Raw genomic sequence first — 13,003 nt, forward strand, 5'->3', positions numbered from 1 at the left:
CTCAGCTACTGTAGAAGGTGCTCTGAGGAAGCCTGTTTGACTTTGTTTTGTGATAGAGTCAGACTGTACATGCACAAAAGTCTACCACCCTCTCGTTCATCCTGCACTGTCACTGCCACATCCTCTTGAAGTTTGTTGTTTAATGGGTTTTGCTGAATGAGGTGCTTCTGTGATCACTTTCTAATCTATTTCAAACAAAAAGTGCCAGGTTAGCAAAGATCACCCTTGAGACTGTTTAAATTATTCTGGCTTCTTTTGTCCCAAATGGAGCAATCACTTGAAAATACTCAAAAGGATAGAAAATTTTGAGAAGAAAGCAGTTATAAATAACTGAGAGATGGATGGCAATGCTAACCATTTCTCTAATACCATTTCAACTGGAAGTTGATGTGTGTCCAGCTTCAGGCTATAAAGAATAAATAATAAGTTGATCTGTTACTAAGACTCTTGATTTCTCTGTCATTGAGAGGTTTAGAATCTAATAGATGAAGTTAACAAAGACAGATGTTCTGAACAGACTCTGAAATGTTCTTACATCAAAGACGTGAAAGGTATCTGGGCCTACTATCCCAAACAGAAACAGGAGAAAACTTGTGGGAAACACCTCCAGTCAGGACTGGAGGAATAATGATTTCACAGAGGGTATTAGGAGGAAACAAAGCATTCATATGGAATTTGATAGAGAATTTGCCATCAAAAAAGCTCTTTCTTGGAACACAGAATCTTTATGGATAAGGTGAGAATTGGCAAAAGTCAAGTTCAGATCAATGTTCTTACCTAAAGCTAACAACTAAAAGCACAGTAAAAAGGAGCAAAGAGTAGCAATCTAAATAGGACTCAAAACTTAAGTTGTCCTTAGGCTTCAGTACTAGTGATGATGCTGAACACAGGGGCAAATGTGCAGTGACAGATGGAAAGGATGAAACTGCAATGTGGAAAAACAGTAGAAGCAGAACTCAGATAATTAACATTGTGAAATCATGGTAAATTTAATAATCTCGACCTACAATATTGTAAGAACTCTGGTACATGAAATCTAATTTACAAGCATTTTAGACCAGTCATACACATAGAAAATGGGGCATGTTGTATTTCTATTAAGGACTTGTGATTTATAAATGGAAGAAAAAAAGCAGGATAAGAAGTGTCGAAGGAAAACTGCTGATATATTTCCATAACTTTCCCAAGGCTAAAAAATACAGGCACCCCCTGTATATCAGGAAATTCCTTACTCAAGAATCTTGTAGGTTAGAGTAACAACCGACAGAAGTATCACTGCTTCCAGGTCCTAATTTTATGCTCTTTCCTAAGCTTCTGCTTTTGATGTCTGTCAGTTAGGAGGTCACAAGCTAGACAGACTTTTGGTCAGACTCTCTTTTGTTCTATTGGAAAGTAAGGAAAAGTCTTTATAAAAGCTACATTGGAACACACTAATGACCAATTTTCCCCTGTTGAGATAGCAGATTTCCTAGTTACAAGAACTAATTCACTTAGCTCTTTTAATATTGTAAAATAAATTGGGATGTTAAGGAAAAAGGGAAGGGGAAAGAGCCATGGATAAGATTCAGATCATCTCATGCAGTAGCATCTCATGCAGTAGCATCTCATGCAGTAGCATCTCATGCAAGGATAGAAGAATTCACCAAGGACAGGTGTGGAAGGTAACTTTATTTAATATGTCCACTGACAAGCTTGGCACATATATTGCAGTAGGCCAGTGAAATTTGATGACAGAAAGGTAGGAAGCTTTATTGCTACAAAGGAAGATTGGAATATTCTGCAAGAAGTCTGACCCTGAGAACTGGAGTCACAGCTCTGGGATGAAATGTAATAATGCAGAAAGCAAGGCTGCTCACTTGAGAACTGAGAATTTATGTTCTGAATTGGGAGTTCATCAGTTGAAAATGACAGAGGATAAAGATTTGGGTGCATCCATCAATCACTAGCAGCTGTAGAATGCAACTGTGGTTTTTGGAGGCCCTCAATCAGAGAAAATAATTCCACTAGAAATAGGGAAATATTAGCATCATCACACCAGGCTTTAGTAAGCCATTGCCTGGAAACACAGTGCTCAGTTCTCATCACCCATACTCAAGAGAGATGAGCATAAAATGAAGGAGACATGAAAAAGATGTCCTGAAATATTCAGAGGAATGAAGAAACGATTTCATAAGAGGAAAAAAAGAGGAATTTTTGTTTATTGTCACATTGAAGGTGAATTAGAGAGGATATGATCATCCTCTCTGTATAAATATTGCATTGAAAAAAATGTGAAGAAAGACTTCAATTAACTCAAGAGAAATGTAAACCAGAAATGAATTCTTTAAAAAGGAATTAATCCCTTACTATCAATGATGCTAAATTCTAGATCTACTTTCTAACAAAAAAACCCCACAAAATTCTGGGTAGTGAAAGGTAGAACTCAACCAGAGATTAAGAAAATTTTAGGACTTAGTTACCTGTGATGTCAAGAGCCTTTAGTCAGTTACTTAAGAAGGCTGATCCACAGTTGTATTTCTATGTCAACAGATATGTTGGGGCTAGAATAGACAAGCATTTGAAGTAAGATTAGAATGGGGCAATATTAGCTCTCTGAAAATCTCAAACACCTTAATAGAACCTGACTAAGACTTTCATGCTAATAACTGCCATTTCTTGGCTTAAATGACTTAAATTGAACTGTTCCTTTCAAATTTCTTGAAAATATAGATAGTCTCTTGCTGAGTCTTGGTAAGAAAATGGACAGAAAAATAGTCACTGGCCCTTCTCTGCTGATTTGCAGTGAGAGAAGGCTACAGAGCAAGATGTTGCACTAGCAATGTTTTTTTTTTCACACTTCAATAATACAGTAAGGTTCAAGTCCAGCTCTGACAAGAACTGTGAAATGACACAGACATGGCCCCAAGAGCCCATCAGATATTTTCACAGGATGAGCAAATTCATAAAAAAACTGTGGATAAATCAGGAGCAAGAAAAATGTACATAAACTTGTTGTATGAATTATTTCCAAGAAATAGGTCCTACTGATATAAGCACAGTGCAATAAAGTATCATTTAACCAATGTATAAGTACTATATTCTACCAGTCATTGCAATATTAAATTTTCTCTTTATCTCAAACTCCCAAGGTTGTGCAATTAAAAAGGAGCTGAAATACAACATTAATACTTAAAGCATTTTAATAAACTGTAAAATCTCTTTTCTTGTATGAATAAGACCTTTAAGCAAGGACTCTTAATTGTTGTTTATTCCAAGGAAATGAGGAGAATGACAGAATTTCTACCTATTGATGAGGCTTTAACAGAATAATTCATTAGTGAATTATTCCAAAATATTTGGAAATATTTTGTGTTGCCTCATTTGTTATTAAGGTTAGCAGTAGATGTGAGTCAAAAAGCAAGTTTTTGACTCAAGAAAGATAACATAACTAGCACCACAGCTTTACAGTAGTTGACTGACTCATACTCGCTGAATATCTGAAGATTTTTTTTTGTCCAAAGTACAGGTGCAAATTTCTTCATCCCAGTCACAAGGACTGCATATTTATACAAGTGTATGTTCTTTCCAACAGAACTGCCTTGAAGCTTTCTTATACCATTTCATAGAGGATCGAGCATTTTAAAGCATTACACTAGCTAAATCTTGCAAGGACGTTTTAGGTATACTAAAACATTGGATGAATACCTACTGTATTTCCCACAATCATCAAGATTTCTAATTTTCTGTTGAAAATAAGAGGAAAAGAAGACCAATATATGACTGAATTCCTTTGAGTCCACGTAACTCAAGAAGCCATATTTCAATTTTTAAAGCAACTTAGATTTCTAAGTTCATTTTACAATTATAGACAAATGAACTGTTCATAGCCTAGGGAGGCTGAAAGGAAGCATTGTTTTGTTTTTTTTTAATTCCAAATAAGTGAAAGGGTTCCATGTTTTTTTCCCAGTCCTGCTCTTAGTAGTATTTCTGGGTTTTCATTACTGAAGCATTAATGCATAAAACTTTCAAAAACTGGGGACAAGATCTGTCCCTGTTTTATCTTAACCACTCAGACACAAACCTATAGACCTCCTGCCCTATTTTCTTTTGGGATCTTTTTATCTGGGCCTTTAAAGGTTACAGCTGAAATCAACTGCAGATAGAAATTTCAGTATATTAAGTGGTATATCTGTACAAGAAACCTCTGCTCCTAACTTGGAAACCTGGAGAAAGTAAAATGTCTTTGGTCACTATTATGACCTACCCCAGCAGGGGAGGGTAACTCAGGTTCTTGTTAATAAATCCCTTGGGGTGTATTAGAGTGAAACAACACTGAATAATTAGTATTTGTAAATATATATGTGTGGGGTTTATTTTAGAACAATTTTGTTTCAAAGGAAAACAGGTATATTGTCATTTTGTTTATTACTATCTATAATAATACAGCAATATTAAAGCGAAGCGATGGTCTTGGTCCATTGGGTGTGGGGGAAGCCACCCCCAAACTCAGAGGTTTTCATGAGTTATACATGCTTAGGCTCAGGTGGGAACACCTAGTACCTCCTCTGAGGTAGGGCGTTTTAGTGTCTTCCATGTTCCCTGGAGGGCTCTTCACAGTAGAGTCATCATGTAAGGGAGGACATTTGCATGATAAGAAGGATTATCCCACCTCAAATGATTTGCCTATTATCAGCCTCTTCCCTCATCTGGAAATCCAGTTTGTAGCTTCAGGTATGCACACCCTTTTGCACCTGGGATAGTTGGACAGTAGCACCCCCTTATATTATCTGAAGGTCCCTTTGCAGTAAGAATATTCAGGGAGGTGTGAGCTTTGATGGATGAGCAGCTGTTTCTCTGCAGTTTGACAAAAGTCTTTTGATGATCTTAGCAATGTTTAAGTCATTAACCATTTCAGTCTCTGACAGTCACATACATTTAAAAATCTGACATATAGAACACTGTCATGCAGAGAGCGGCCGGGCATCAGAATAGGTTCCCCAGGGAAGTGGTCACAGCACCAAGCCTGACAGAGTTCAAGAAGCATTTGAACAACACTTTCAGGCACATGGTGTGATTCTTGGAGATGGTTCTGTGCAGGGCTGAGGGGCGGACTTGATGATCCTTGTGAGTCCCTTCCAACTCAACATATTCTCTGAATCTGTGATTCTATGACTGAGTTACTTGAAGGGCACCAGAGATGACATTCCAAAGACACTTTAGCATATTTAAGAATGTTAACACCTAATCTTAAAATGCCAGTAACTTTTGAGCCTCTAAGGATCTCAGCTTTGCTGCTGTTGGTAATTTGAATAAAAGTTAGCAATACAAATAGTGAAGACTCCAGATATAGGAACGTAGATCAGACCCTCTTACACTGACAAAAAGACCTTATTCTTTTTCTATTGAAATCAATGAATTCTTTTTTTGGCATTGATTGCAGTAGGAACATGATTGAGCCCAAAGGTGCTAATTAGTGCTTATTGGGATAATGATTTTGATGTGGACACAAAAGCAGCCCTTCTGTGCTTTGCAATGTTAATGAATCTGAAAAGTGAGAAGAGATCAATAGGGATAAACCTCAAATAATGTCACTCAGAATGAGATTGTCTGTTGTGAATGCATCCTTTTCATTTTCTTTTTTTTCTGATTTGTGACAATTGTATTCTGAATTTATTTAGCTGTGCTAGGAAAGGGCCACAGTATGCTCACCCGTCTATAGACAGCTTCAATATCTTCTCTCCTGTGAAATGATGACAAAGAGCATTATGCCCTATGAATTTGAGAGTTAATCAAGATAATTCACTTGAGCTTCCTTAAGTACAGCAGAAAACCCTTACATCTGTAATATCAAGTCCCAGCTATCAAGTGAAACTCCACTTTTAACACCAGGCTATAGGAAATGTGGCAATACAGAAACATTTTCAATTTTAATTTTAGTGCCAGTGCCTTTCAGTTCCTGGCCAGAATTGTGTGTTGTGTTCAACTCCAAATCTCACTTCAGCTACTCCATGAGAATCTATTCTTCTTCTAAATGTCTTCTAGCCCTTTTTTTTGGCCAGGATCACATTGGCACTAAATAAATAAAACAGGAAGGGAGAAGAAAACTGAAGCTTGTGTTCTCATATATTTTCTCCTAGTGATTAATACTGCTGTGACACAGGATAGTATATAGGTATCTGACAAAACACAGGGACCCAAATGGGTTCTTTGTTAGTCCTGTTTAAGACAGAAAGCGTCATGAAGCAGAATGAAGTCCGTATTTCACATAGTAGCAGGCTAACAGCACACCAGGTGAGTTTTCTCATCAAAATCCCATTATGGATAAAGTATGAAGAAGGCAAATGCAGACTAATGGAGAAACAGAAAGTCATCAATAATTATGTGCTAAGAATTTTTACCTGAGGAGTACTAAAAATACCCATAGGAAACTTCTGAGATGAGGTGAGAGAGTCTATCAATTCCTATCAGCATCCAGGGACGCGGTCAGGTGTGGAGCATGTGAGGCAGCCCCACTGAGCCAGTAGTTTTCTATATGTCTGCAGGGAGCTGAAGTTTGTGTATATGTTCTAGCCATTGGTACTATGTGAAAACCTGGGTATTTTTTATTTAGTGTTAACTTTCACGGTTGTATTTTTAACAGTGAGATCTCACATTCTTGAAATTATATGTAGGACTTCATTCAAACCTCAGTTATGCCTTTGTAACCCTGCTGAATTCAACTAGTATTACAGGAAAGAGTCTAGACCAACATGCCTTTATCAAACACAATCTCACCAAGAGCTCTCTTTCTAATGGATTTTTAAGTTAATAAAGTGAAATAAATGTCCAGTAAATTTCTCAGAACGCTCTTCCCTTTGAAGAGCAAAATAAATATTCGTAACAGATTAAACAATCAGCACTAGCAAGAAAAACAGCAGGTAAACTCAGAGACATGTCAAAAAAGACAAACCCCTCTATTTGGTCTTATAATTTTTAAAACAGTCTATGTCAGTCAATGTATCTTAATGTGCTCTTGTGTTACATCAAAAACTTGGTACTGTATCTCTGCTACTAGTACTACTTTGTCCTCAGCCATTTGCTTATACAAAATATAACTGAACTGAATATAAGGAAGTTGAATTTCCATCCATTTTAGAAATATTGGAAGCTGTGACATTATCCAGGCCCAAAGTTTTTTTAATTTTGCAGTACAGTGACAAGAGCTCTTCCTGGAAACCTTAGCTGACATAACATTGATAATATATGCTTTTTGATGTCTACATTAGGAATGGCATTATTTTTAGTTATTTGTATTATTTAAATATTTTATCTCATGCTTAAGAACAGGCCATGATTTAATTCCTACTGCTTACTCCTTTTATTATTTCAGTGATGAGTATTAAAATCTATGATAGAGCAGGTTCTAGGCAAGCAAAAGTTATCAGGAAGACTGTCCTGTGCTGCTTGAATTTTTGTTTAGAATCACTCAGCTTCCTCAAATGCTGCATAGTGGCTTTTGCTCTCTTAGTGCTTTGTCTTCCCACTGAAGACCAAAGGATTAAGAAATGTACCTTCTATATAGTACTACTGGAACTTGTATGTCTAAATTTTCCTGGAAATCAATACAAGAAAAAAACTAATTAAAGTTAATCTGTGTTGCTAGAATACCAGCACTCCAAATATTAATTAAATTCCGAGGCTCGATTACAATGTACAACTTATCAAGTAAAAAATCCAGGTTAAGAGTAAAGGAGATTAAGTTTCAGAGTTCCTATTGATGTCAGTGGAATGCAGGGTCCAGTCTTGTGGAAAATGTTTAAAACCTTTCAGTAGAATTCCCTAAATTAAGGGATTAAGCCCTCTGATAAGGAAAGTATAAAGGCTGCATTTGTTTGGTAAGAGCTAGATCCAGATTATTTTCCAAAATTTGGATATTTTATAAATGCAGCGTACAAATAATACCAGGAATAAATCTGAGTACTTTTCTGATGTGAAAAGAAGACATTTTAAACAGCAGATTAAGGTTAAAACCAGTTAAGTATTGGTAAATAATATTACAAACACCACAACAATAGGAAGTCCTGAAAAGAAAAACAGTCTGGTTCAGCAGCAAATTCTAAGGGTATTGTTGTAACAGGCTACTTACAAACTGGAGACTCTCAGCCAGTAACACAGTGACTACAAGGTGCTGTGATTCAAAAAGATTTCTTATTCTCTTATGTTAGTCATCTACATGTGAAAACCATGTGAAATTAACCCAAATCATTCAAGCTGACTATACTGCTTGCAGAATTTTGCAAGAATGATGTACCTCATTCTTCTCCTTCTCCTGAAACACAGTGTCTGCTGCAGAGGGACAAGCAGAGCACAAATACTCTTCAGGTAACAAAAACCTACCTCAGATCAGAATATTCGTCTCTTACAACTATTATTCACATGAAGAATCCCAATTAATTTAATTGAGCTAACTGAGCTAATGTGAATAACTGTTCACAAGTTGTCAGTGAAGGCCAAACAACTTAAGACTTTAATTCACCACATGTCTGATCAATAGCCATTAGCATACCTGGATCATTGGGCTAATTAAGCAAGTAACTTTTGATAGCATAAACAGGCTGTCTGGAAAAAAAAATGCAATGTGCTAGAGCTGGAACATTTAGTCAGGAATTTTGGTTTTCTTTCACTCTTTTAATAATATTTTCTCTGGGAGTCCTATCTAGTCTTCTGTCTTTCTTTTTTTGTTTTCCTTCCTTCCTTCTTTCCTTCCTTCCCTCCTCATGTCTTTGTCTCTTTCCTTTCTTCCATTAGAATTCACAGCTGCTTGTTGTAGAAACTGTTTACAAAGAAGAACTATTAGGATTGATGCCTTAAGGTCCATCTAGTTTTTTCATTTTTCTAATTTTTATAAGCTTTATAAGTAGTTATATAGCAGAAGTAGATTTAGAAGCAACAGCCCTTATTCCCTTACCCTTAGCACAGAAGCAACATAGATTTTCAAACCTATTACCCCATTCCATGCTCCCCATATCAATTATCCCCTGAATTCCAGTAGAAATGTTTAGTCTCTCTTTAAGATAGGCCTGTTCTATTCGAAGAATGATTGTATCTTGGCCTAAACCACAAAAGTACAGTTAAGAACTGGGTGAATATATACCCCCTGTACCCCGAAGAAGACAAAGATTGATGAACAGGTGGTCTTAGAGACCCTATCCTCAATTCCCAAGGCGCGGACTGAGGGTGGATCAGGGTAAAAGCCACAGGGTGGAAACACCTGGGATTGGACAGACAATATTATAAATTGTCACATCTGTAACAGAGGGGCACGTGCATGTCTAGTAATCTTATGCCTAGGCACAAATTAAAACACTTTCCTTATCTCACCTTCAAAACTAAATTGTCTTGGAGTTTTTTTTTCTCCCTGAATTTTCTTTTAGGCATCAGGATGATTTCTTATTTTATGTGTTAAATTCTGTTTTTACTAAATACAGAGCTCATTTAAATTAAGGTAAATGGATCTTTTGCATTTTAAAGTCATGTTTTATCAATGTATTAAACACTGGCTATATATATGGTGCTGTTAATTGGATTCAGTCAGTGAAGCAAGGAGAAAAATCATGTACTGAATCTACCTCATCACCAGTTCACAAGTTCAAAATCTGACATGACCATTCAGTGAAGTGCTCTGCCCATCTGTAAATTAACGTAATCTTAACCCTATCTAACAGATGTACCAACATGCCTGGGAGTAGCAGAACCATTTCACGCCCTTCTGTACTTTTAATTTTTCTGTTTTGCCTTTATTTTGAAGAAAATTATTTCACCAATCTCAAATCAGCATGAGAATACATGGTTTCTTCCTTACTAATAAAGTAATAATAAAGTTTTTTTAAATCATGTTTTTCATTGTCATAATGGAAAATCTTGGGTTTGTGATTTTGTATTAATCTACATTTAATAAAGAACACTTTGTCCTATTTTTTTATAAAGCTTGTGTGAGATAAATAAAAGTTACCTTAAATGATATATTTGCCTATAAAGTGAAAAAGATAGCTTCCAAATAAAACTGTGACAATAACAAGCTGCTGCCTCAAAAAAGTGATTCAAACTGGAATTTCTGCTAAGATAGGCTTTTAAGATATATCCAATTATATAAGCAAAATTTAAGGTATATCTGCTTTCTAACATTACCTTTTTCTCTCTCTTGGTTAAAAAGGGAGAGTTCAAGCTACCTGAAACAGGTTCAAGAACATAAATTTAGGACTTCTAAACTGAGCTAGATTAAACCTACTTACATGTTTGATATGAAGTTCAACAAGGTCCTGCACTTTGGCCACAACAACCCCATGCAGCGCTACAGGCTGGGCACAGAGTGGCTGGAGAGCAGCCAGGCAGAAAAGGACCTGGGGGTGCTGATCGACAGGAGGCTGAACATGAGCCAGCAGTGTGCCCAGGTGGCCAAGAAGGCCAATGGCATCCTGGCCTGGATCAGGAACAGTGTGGCCAACAGGAGCAGGGAAGTGATCCTTCTCCTGTACTCTGCGTTGGTGAGGCCACACCTGGAGTACTGTGTCCAGTTCTGGGCCCCTCAGTTCAGGAAGGATATTGAGGTGATGGAGCAGGTCCAGAGAAGAGCAACAAGGCTGGTGAAGGGACTGGAGCACAAGTCCTATGAGGAGAGGCTGAGGGAGCTGGGGTTGTTTAGTCTGGAGAAGAGAAGGCTTAGAGGTGACCTCATCACTCTCTTCAACTACCTGAAGGGAGGTTATAGCCAGGTGGGGGTTGGTCTCTTCTCCCAGGCAACCAACAATAGGACAAGGGGACATGGGCTCAAGCTCTGCCAGGGGAGGTTTAGGTTAGATGTTAGGAAGAAATTCTTTACAGAGAGGGTAATCAGGCATTGGAATGGCCTACCCAGAGAGGTGGTGGATTCACCATCCCTGGAGGCTTTTAAAAAGAGGTTGGACGTGGCCCTTAGTGCCATGATATAGTAATTGGAGTTGGATCAGGGGTGGGACTTGATGATCTTGGAGGTCTTTTTCAACCCAATCTATTCTATGATTCTATGATTCTATATATTTCTTTACAAGATGGTATAGTTAAAATCCTTCTGTGTCTTTGTCTTGTCTTATGTAACAAAACTTTTAAATTCCAAGTCTCTCTTAGGGACTGATTTTCTTTCCGTTCAGTTTCCTATGTAAAAATGCCAGTTGTTTGAGCTAGATTTACTCTGTGGAGCATAGATGGAAAGGAAACATTTGGTTCCTCAGTTCCACCTGCTGCTACTGCTGGCAGCCTGGGCATATAATCCATTTCCCAAAATGATCAAGTCTAAAACTAGTTCATTATTTTCCCCACACTATTCCTATTGGAAATCTGCTCTAACATATTGTTTTTCTGAGGGCTGAAATGTCCTAATTTTCACCATAAATACTTTCATGTCCTGTTTATTACCATTGGTCATTTTGCCAACATTATCTTTTCTACAAATAACTGGTTTGTGTTAACACAGTTCATCCCCTTGTTTTACTCCATAGCTTAAAACTTTGCATCTTGTCTTCTTGAAATCCAACCTGTTTTTCTAATGACATTATTTTTCATAATCCTTTTCTTCATCTATGCTATTCCAGTCTCTTTTATCCAGCTCTTCAATATATTTGACTCTCCTTTTCACAGGTCATTAAACAGTAGCTAAAGAAATACAGAAATGTGTTCACTTTGTTACACTTTCTTTACTTTCTTTTTTTCTTTACTTTACTTTACTTTCAGGAAGAGCAGTAGAGTAGATGACCACCTGGAGTCTTTGCTGGACATATAGAAAATTCTTCAGTGGAGGTGCTTCACCAGTTTTCTGTTCCAAAAAAAAAAAAAAAGATTATAAATATTTCTTCTTCCTCAAAACTCAGTTCTTTTAAAATTATTCATTTGATGAATGGTAGCTTATCCCAGTTGGGGATCACTTGCGATAAATGGGAGAAATCTAGCTGGTATGGCCAGATTCAGAGGAGTTTTGCTGAGGATTGTCAGGAAAGGAATAAATTTTTAAAGATTTAGCTAAATCATCCATCTTCACACACCAAAGTGACCGCACAGTTCCCACATATATGGTTAGCGTGATCATGAGTATTTTCTTTATCAAGATACTGGGGAAATATTTTGTCTTTGGTTGTCCCCTTCGCACCCTCAAAACCATTACAGGATTTAAGGCAGGGTCTACACACAGTGTACATTGGATTAATGCTTTCTTTTAATACTATATATCAATAAAGACTGACCCTTGATTCCCATGCTGTTGCATACTCTTGTGATGTATTGAAGGAGTCAGTCTAGCACAGGTGATTTGCTAAACTGAATACAACCTTGGATGAAACTTGAATAAGGAATCAGAAGTGTGAGTTGCCATTTGCTTTGGAAAAGGGGTGAGGGGAAACATGCTGTTCAGGCTTCTTATAAGACCATCAGGAAGAAAGTGAAAGAAAAAGTTGGGAGCACATGACAGTTCTATGATTTATGGATGTTTTGCATTTTTATGCAGAGCTCATAAAGAGGAAATGACAAAAAATGTTGAGCCTGCAATTTTGGGCTGTGGTCTTGGTAATAAGATAAAGACAATTAATTTGACTACAATATTTTATATCATATGGTCAGCTTAGATTTCTGCAAACAGTCATTCTTTTTGCAGAATGCTACTATTTTCTGCCAAATTGGCACTAAATTTTATGGCCTATGAAAAATGCTGTAATATCACCTTTTCCAAATGTTTTGAAGAAATTTAAGATTGATTTATCTTGTGATTTGGGGGATTGTTTGTTTGTTTGTTTCTGAGGGGACCTTTTTTATTTCAACCTCAGTATTTGACTCGCATGGTCAGAAACTGAAATCAGGATGGTAACATTGATTCCATTGAGAAAATGGCAAATGCTTTAACTGCCTCTATTGATTAGGATTCTGAAAGGTTGATTAGGAAAACTGTGTATGTGTTAAAAAGACTGTTAGCTACAGGGAATTTTTTGAGACAAAGACTTCTGCTGGCATAAAAGTTGATGAT

The sequence above is a fragment of the Lepidothrix coronata genome, unplaced genomic scaffold (assembly GCF_001604755.1).
Source record: "Lepidothrix coronata isolate B3197 unplaced genomic scaffold, Lepidothrix_coronata-1.0 Scaffold47, whole genome shotgun sequence".
NCBI lineage: Eukaryota > Metazoa > Chordata > Aves > Passeriformes > Pipridae > Lepidothrix > Lepidothrix coronata.